This window comes from Aptenodytes patagonicus, chromosome 1, assembly GCF_965638725.1.
Source record: "Aptenodytes patagonicus chromosome 1, bAptPat1.pri.cur, whole genome shotgun sequence".
Classification (NCBI taxonomy): Eukaryota; Metazoa; Chordata; class Aves; order Sphenisciformes; family Spheniscidae; genus Aptenodytes; species Aptenodytes patagonicus.
In genome coordinates, this window is record NC_134949.1 from 127,640,350 (window position 1) to 127,649,107 (window position 8,758).

Sequence of the window (8,758 nt, forward strand, 5' to 3'; positions counted from 1 at the left end):
CGCTCCAAGGGATCGTTGTAAGATTCGCTGGCCCTCATCGTTCTTCATGGGATCCATGCAAGCAGGTTGGACCTGGATTGGCATTTCAGTGATCCGTACTGGCTGGCGTTTCCAAGAAGGCAGAAAGTGTCTGTCTGCGCAACAGCCTGCAAGGTCACACAAACATATTTTACGTTTTATTCCCACCATGCAAATCAAAGGGAAACATAGTGCCTCTTTCAAGATTAATGTAGTCTGTTGCAGAACTAGAAGTTGAACCATGGAAACAACCCTTCCCGGGGAAAAACTTACTTAAAAAAAAAAAAGTATGGATTTTGTTACTTCAGCTGCAACAGTTGTCATATGATATTTTGGACAGATGATACAATTATTAACATGATAATTCTGTTAACCTCTAAAATAACTTCAGTGTATTTGACCAGTCTGCTGCAGTCAGGCACCTGTAATGGCTGCATGCCAGATTATACAAATTCTAACTCAGGTAAGAGGAATTGAAAGAATTTTTTTTCCTCTTATCCCTGAAAGAGGGGCGGGGAAGGGAAAGAGTATTCTCAGTTGTAGGACCCAAACAATCATTTTGCATGTGTAAAAGCACAAACCAGTTTGAGGAGGAAAACAAATATTTCATCTGCAAAAACATTGCAACATGTTGTAAATAATACAGTTAATTACTGTAAATAAAATCCAGAGGCGGTCAAAATACTTTTAACACCATTTTGCACAGTGGTTTCCTTAATATAGCCACTTTATTGGCATGTCTTTTTATTAGACACGGAAGAGGAAAAATCGGTTCTTCAGGAACCCTTTTTAAAGGGGGTTTAAGAAACCTCCAAAACCTGTTTTTAGACCCCCTTTTACATTAACTTCATCTTGGAAGATGAATTATTTTACAGAAATTGACTTTCGAAAAAGACAGGGCTGACTGTGTTCTGTAGAGCTGCTTATGTTCCTTATTTCTGAGACGTAGGCTTCAGGTTTTAGCACCTCCATACTGTCTTTCTGATATTGGCCCCACACCAGAAAAAAATACAGAAATGTTAAAGGAGGCATTTGTGAGATTCTTTCCCACGTAAGAAGTCTTTTGAAGGTTTCTTCTCAGAGAAGAGCTTTAAGGCATAGGCTTAAAATCCTTCCTACAACCAGTTGTGCGTTGACTCCTTTTGGGGAGTTAAACAGAGAAGAGCACTTATTAGTAACATCATTCCTTTAGGATTTGTACGGCATTCCTTTGAAATATCACAGTGTTTTGGATTCAACACCAGCAGATACTAGCCAATTCCAGAGTTGTTTTTTTGAAAAAAAAAAAAAAAAAAAATCTTCAATGGCTTCAGCACAAGCATTTTGCAATGTTCCACGTAGAACATGTAACCCAGTGCAATTACACAGTTCCTAGGCTCAACTGTTCCTTATTTACATTTCTCTTTCAGATGTTTGTCTTGCATAATCAAAGTAAAGCCCTGGGAGGTTTGAATTCTGCTCACGATGTGGTTTTGACTGTGGGTACAAGTCTGCAGTCTTGGAAACTGTCTCCTGTTTGCATTCCTGCAGTATTTATTGCTGAAAAGCTGCTGTCGCTGTTTCTATGGTCCACCTTCCCTGAAGACTAACAGGGCAAACACGATGGTAAATGTAATACTCAGCACAAAAACATGCATACAAGGTCAGAAAGACAAAGAATTAAAACAGAAGGGAGAAAGACTGACATTGGAGTTCACGACCTTCTTAATAACAAAAAAGCCAGACTTCTCCCCAAAGTCCGGTAAGATTTCTGGGTGCACGATTTCTTAGAATTTTTCTGCCATTGAAAGCTTTAGTTTAATCAAGGCTTGGTCAGGCTCCAGCCTGGACCATTCTCTGTGATCCTGCTCAGAGGAGGATACAATACTAAAATGGCACTCAGTGAGGAAATTTTGCTCTTTACAAACTAGTGGGTATGTGGAGAGAATCCCTGATTAAACCCTACCTCTTTGACACAGTTTTGTAAAAAAAAGTGGAAGTGCCAAGAGTTAGGCTCTCCAGGGAAGTGAATTCCACACACTCTTAATTTTTTAGGAAGCAGATCTCATTCCAGACTCGAGCCGCATTTTCATAGGCTTTGCCACTATGGTAAACATCTGGGAGACATCTGCTGTAAAATGAAGGCTGAAACTGTAAACACTTGTATAATCCAGTAATGTGTACTTGTCTCTGCAGAGTATTGCCACGGAGTAATTTTGTTTCTGAAAAGAAAGCCCTCAACTCTTTCCCCATCCTTAATCCCTTTGAAAGGAAGAACGGGAATCATTCATGAGATCTGCGCTGCCTTCAAATAGACTGACAGAGAGGAAAGAGTGCCCACTGTTTCTGGCTTAGAAATCCACTCAGGAGCCCTTTATGGCAAGAGGGGAAGAAATTCCTGTTTGACATTCGCACGCTGCAAAATTGGCTCTTGAGGGCCTGAACTCCAACACGGTTGTTTGCCAAGAGCAGGAAATATTGTATTGCATTGTAATGCCAGGCACAAGAATTTGCATTTGACCATTGGCTTGTTTAGGGCTTGCATATGATACACACGTTTTTGCTGATTATTTCTAAGCAGCCATGGTCAATGATGTTAATTTACCAAGGAGCCTACCATTGCTGCTGATAATGATAGGCAGCTCACCTATCTGCCAGGACTAGGTGGCAACCGTTAGTCTTCGCCCATCTATCTCATGCAGTCTTCATATCTCTTCTGTATCAGTTTAGCTTATTTAAATATAGAGGTGGTTAGCTGTCCTGGAGAAAAACCTTTGCTATCAAACCTACTGGTATCTTGCTGGGTGTTTTTCACTATGTGGTGTTGGTAATTTTTATGTAAAGTTTTCTCTTCTCTCCTTCAATCCCTGGATACCAAATTAGGGAAGATGAAAGGTCTTCATAAGAAATAATTTTGTATGAAGCGTCTTGCTTTCACTTAGGTGAGAGACTGAAATGAGTCCAAAACAACGTTCTGGTTTTTGGCCCTCCCTTTCCAGAAGCCCGAATCCAGATTCTGTGGCTTGCACACAATTGCATTGCTCATGTTATGCTAATGGTCTGTAGTCTTAGGTTCTCGTTTTATCCCTTTTACTTTTGCTAGAGTTTTGGGGGGCTGCCTTGGAATTGCTGCTGTTTGCTGAGGGAATCTTAAGCTGCATTTATCTTCAGTTCCCAGAAAAAATTGTTTATTATTCATGTTCCAAGAATGGACGATAATGATTATTTCCTCTGAATTTTTGTAACTTCGGCTATTTGTGTGAATTTCAGTGCTGGAAGAGTGTGTGCAGGGTTTAGGCTTCTCTTTTTTTTTTTTTTAAAATACGTGTGGGTGCTAAACCAACAATGTGCTAGTAAATGCTAAATATAGCAAACCTAGGATCATTCTGAAACTCCTGATGAAAGTTTGAAAGTTTGGTATGAAATCCTGGTCCCACTAATGTCTGCTAATTTCATCCTACCATTGTATTTTTGTACTAAGAAGGAAAAACCAGGAGACCTTCAGGGCTACATAGGTTAGCCATTGCTACTAGCGACAATGGCCAAAGCTACAACAGTGGGGAGAATTGTCCCCTAATAGCACAGGCAAAAGCAAGAGCAAATTAGAAAGGAATTGCCAGCCTGGACAGAACTAACATCTCTCAGACTCCTGAAATGTCCTCTATTATCACTATTTTGCTAGTTAGTGAAATGATGCTAACGGGAAAAAATTACATAGTTTGTGAACTTACTGAATTTCATTCAGATTTTTAAAGGTTAATTTAAAGTAGAAAATCTTTGTGTAACCACCGAAGGAAAAGAACAAAATGAAATTACCATTACCCAGGTAACAGGACTAGAAATAGATACGGTATTAGTCAACTTAGCATGTACTCCCTGCAGCTTGAACTCAAATGCAAATCTGTTCTGTTTCGAGCACAGCAGTGGCCTGACTTCCCACTGCTTTGTGTGCACGTTTCCCCGGGGAATAAGCTGTGTAGCGACATAGTTTTGCCAAGCCGTGGGAGCTGAAGCAAGTGACTCATGACTGCAAGACGACAGCATGTGATGCAAGACACGCACAGGACAAACTGCTGAGAGATGCAGTTCATGACTGAGAGGTTTATTCCCACTGCCAGGAAAGGCCTTGTTCTTTTCCAGCTGTTACCATGTTTTATAAAACAAATATACATAGCGTGGCATTTCTGATCCAAAATCTGTATCAAACAATTTCCAAGGTTAAATATTAAAAACCAGGCACAGAAGTGTCTGTGAAATAAAAATATTAAAAGCAATGAAGTAACACCGATTTCTTCACCCTTTCCCCCCAAGTGCCTTAAAAATGAAGCAAAAGCAGAATGAAAACATTTGTATGCATTTCTCTAAAGCTGTTATCATGACCACGTGCCACATCGTGCTGTATTGCACTGTAACTGCTTGCATCTCCTACCTCTTTGCTTGCCAGAGCAGGGTTTCGGTCTGCTGCTAGAAATACATTGGTTGGCAAAGAGGTATGTGCACTTATGCTGCTACCTCTTCAATGCTGGTGAATGGTTATTCAAGGACAAAAAGGGGTAGCTGGGATTAAACTCCGGATAATAATGAGTTATTTTTCCCCAATATTAGGTAGTAGATACTAAGTAAGTGCAATAGGACTGGATCCTGAGGGCGCAAGCATTAGCATTAGCATAGCAGGACAAAACTGCAAGCTGATCCTAAGCACTGTAGCTCCCTTAGTCAACCAAAGGCGGCCTTCTGCTTCCTTTTCACTAACTTCAACCATTTTGTTAAATGGACGCTGGAACCAAAATGTGCAGACATCAGCACCAACCAAAATACCTGTGTACAGTTACTGGGAATTGTACCAGTATAAGGGGTGTTTTACCTTAGAATTTCACAGCAGAGTGGTCTTGCGTTTTTTTAAAAAGAGGTGTGGTTTTAGGTTGCTGAAGGAGATGAGGACGAAGAATGCCATGCTATACAGTGCTGTTCAACTGTGACAACTTGTGACAGTGATGCAGCATTTTAAAAAGAACTTTGTTATCCCTGGCCTGTCTCTCAGCTTGACACCCCACCCCTTGCGTGTTTTTTGTAGGAGCAGTTCCATTTACTTCAGTAAAACAATTGACGTGAAGATTGCAAGACTGGACCTGACATTTGGAGGCTGACACATTGCATGATCTCCTCCCTGGGGCCCCATTTTGCAAAAATGCTCAGAATATATGGAGCTTTGGGAAGTCAGTGATAGAGAGCAGGTTCAAGTCAGAGGTGTAAAAGAATGGACAGCCCACTGTTAGTCTTCTGATCATGTCATCTCTTAAATATATAAAATGACTTTTCTTTTTTTTTAAATGGCCACAACGCCAGGCTACTCTGGGGTGTGGGAAAGATTGTATAGGTCCTTGTTCTGCAAGTTTCAAAGGCCATAAGAGAAGAGAGCACCCTGCAGTCTGCATCATTGGATCTGGAGTACAGAATTACACATACCACTTTCATTATTTACTGCCTGTTATGAAGACTTTCTCTCCATTCTGTTTAAAGAAGTTGGGCATCTATAAGTACCGTGCTCTGCATGATAATCGTTAGTGGAGTCAATATTGATTTAAGCCCAACAATTTTTCTTCAGGCTGTTTTTTCACCAAAGCTGAGAGCATGTCAACCTTGCTAGTTTGCAGTTCTATTTCACACTAGGTTTTCGGTAACAGCACCGATGGGTGCTCTTTTTGTACTAGAGACAGCAGCCCCACCTGCCTGTCAAAGGGTTTAGAATGGCCTTTCTAATTCCCCCATGCAGAACAGCTTTGATGGCAAGATCAGTTTTCAATAATCTGCTTTCTTTTGCTGAGAAAATGGCTCCTTCTCTGCCATTATTGACAATTCCTGACAAAGTTAATAATTTTAATACAGGCCAAGTGAAAATTTGGTGTGAAACAAGAGTAACACCCCCCTCCTACATCAAATGCTGCTAATACTTTATTACTACTATTACAATCATAAATTGGTACTTTACAATCTGTCTTAGCAAACATTCAACTGACCAGCAAAAATCAGTATCTTAAATACAGATGGTCTTCTGATTGGGGAATGTGCAATTATTACTCTCTGCTGGTCCAATTCTGCCACCTTGAAGACTTGTTGAGAAAAGGAGAGGCTATTCATATGACTTTTACATAACCTTGACCTTTTAGTTTCTGTCTATGCCTATGATGATTTAGAGAATCCATATACAATTTACAAAATCTGATTTGAGACCCTCTCTTTATGCATCTTTTATCAAGCCGAGTGTGTCATATTCTTGGCAGCCCCATATCTTTTCTATTGTGCTTATATAGAAAATCTGGACTTCAGGAGATCTTAGTAGTTAACGCAGTCTGTCCCCCATTCCAAGACAAACTTAAATACAGCTATCGATGTTTAGAAAAACATTTCTTCCACTAGTTATGAAAAACAAACAAACTGAAGATAAAAACCTCTTCAATCTTCCAAAGCAATCTCTTCCTGTGCTTTTCATAATCCTTTGCATAATGGCGGTAAGCCCTCCATTATGGACATCAGTTTATTCCCTTCTGCTCCTTCATAGCTGTGTGTTTTATGTATTTGTAGGCTGATATTATAATTGAGCTTTCATTAAGCTAAAGAAACCACTTCCTCCTAGGTTGTGTCCCCTGAGCCTTGGATCCTTCTTACGGCCTCTCACATTGTTGCATTGTTTCATTTTGAATGAAATGCCATTCCAAAAACTTGGCAGTACTCCACCAGAGACCCTACCAGTGCTGAATATGCTGCAAAGATTACTCCATATGTCTTGCAGACTATACTGTTGTTTATGCAGTCCAAAAGGTGATCAGCTTTATTGCAATATTGTGACATTGTTGACCCATGTTAAGCTTGTTATTCACTGTAATCTCATGATTTCTTCATGCATAGCGAGCTGGAATTCCAAAGGGTAACAACACAGAGCTAGGAAGGCAGCAGCCTGTGCAACAAATGGCCCATATAGACGTTTGTCCTGTCTGCCCGGGAGCAAAGAGGGTAGATAAAGAAAGATGTTTATCTTTCTGGATTGCTGGCTGGCCAACTGTCACGTGTATTACTGCCTCAGGTCTGCCACGGGGTGTATTGCTTTTTGGTGCACTGACAGGCCGAGCAGAGGAGTGGGGGAGATGTGAGAAGGATTTAGGGGAGTTGGAGAAGGAGAGCATAGGAGGAACAAGGAACATTTATGGAAGAAACATTGCCAGTTGTTGATAAACTGTGGTCTTTCTGACTATCCTCTCTCTTGATCAAATTATGATAATCTTCTACTCAAAATTCATGATTTCCAGAAAATATTCTGCTCTGACCAAGGAGCACTGGTCTGAGAGGTCAGGATACCTTACAATATAAATCATAAAACTCCATGCACAGTCCAGTGACAAGGTCAGGAGCTTGAGAAGGTATCATCCCAGTAGTACTACAGCAGCAGCTGTAGTAGGAAGCCTAGGAGAGCTTCTCTATTGCCTACATTTGATCTAACCTGCCCTGCCTTTTTCTTTTTTCCTCATGAAGCCCTTTGTCAAACATTGAATGCTTATGAAACCCTTTGTCAAACATTGAATGGTTATTTGCTCTTTGAATAGTCCTAGTAACCCCCAGATTTGGAGGAGCACCTGGGCGTTAATTTTTTTCAAACAGAATAGGCTTGAGAGGGATAGCATAGCAGAATGCATGATGACTATGAAAAGTCTAGCTTCACTTTTTTCTGAGACACACACTCTTTTTTATGAGGAAGGGGCCTGACTTCTTAAAGAACAAATAGGGCAAAGTCTAAAAAAACTGCTTAGAAACTGGATGCTCACATTTAGATGAGCTGCTTTCTGGAGGGGAAGTAGAATTGTTTTTTGGCCTTTGTTTTGCTTGTGGCAACTTTTTTGGTGTACAGACATCTAGGTTCCCCCACGTTTTGAAAAATGTTGGGACTTGCTACTGTTGAGTCACCCCCTTGCTTACTTTTGGTTGTGTATGCAGGTTCTTCTCCTTAGTCCATGAAAAAGACTTCAATTTTTACAGCTTAGAGTATAAAGGGAGGCTTCAGATGTTCCTCTGGGGCAAGCATAAAGATTGCTAGGAGTACTTGCCTTTGTTGGACCTTTCAGAATATTAGGAAGAAGGTAGCAATCCTGCATAGAATGGGTTTCTCCACTTGCTTGGAGAAACAGCATGTGTTCCCCTGTAACAAATACTCTCACTCCCAGCAGCTGCAGAGGAAGGCAGAGCTCTGCGTTTGCACCCTCCCTGCCTTCCTACAAAGGGCCTCAGCATTATCGCTTTTGCAGACCTTATCGCTCTCTACAACTACCTGAAAGGAGGTTGTAGCAGAGAGGTGGGTGTCGGTCTCTTCTCCCAAGTAACAAATGATAGGACAAGAGGAAACGGCATCAAGTTGTGCCAGGGGAGGTTTAGATTGGATATGAGGAAAAATTTCTTCACCGAAAGGGTTGTCAAGCATTGGAACAGGCTGCCCAGGGAAGTGGTTGAGTCCCCATCCCTGGAGGTATTTAAAAGACGTGTAGACGTGGTGCTTAGGGACATGGTTTAGTGGTGGACTTGGCAGTGCTAAGTTAACGGTTGGACTTGATGATCTTAAAAGTCTTTTCCAACCTAAACAATTATATGATTCTATGATTGCTACCCATGCTGTAGTTTCCTCGCTCAGGTGTATCAGCTGTGGTCTGCAACGTGAGACTTCCTTGAGCCTATTCCTCGCTTTGCCTATGTGGTCTACTAGGTGCAGGAGTAGTGG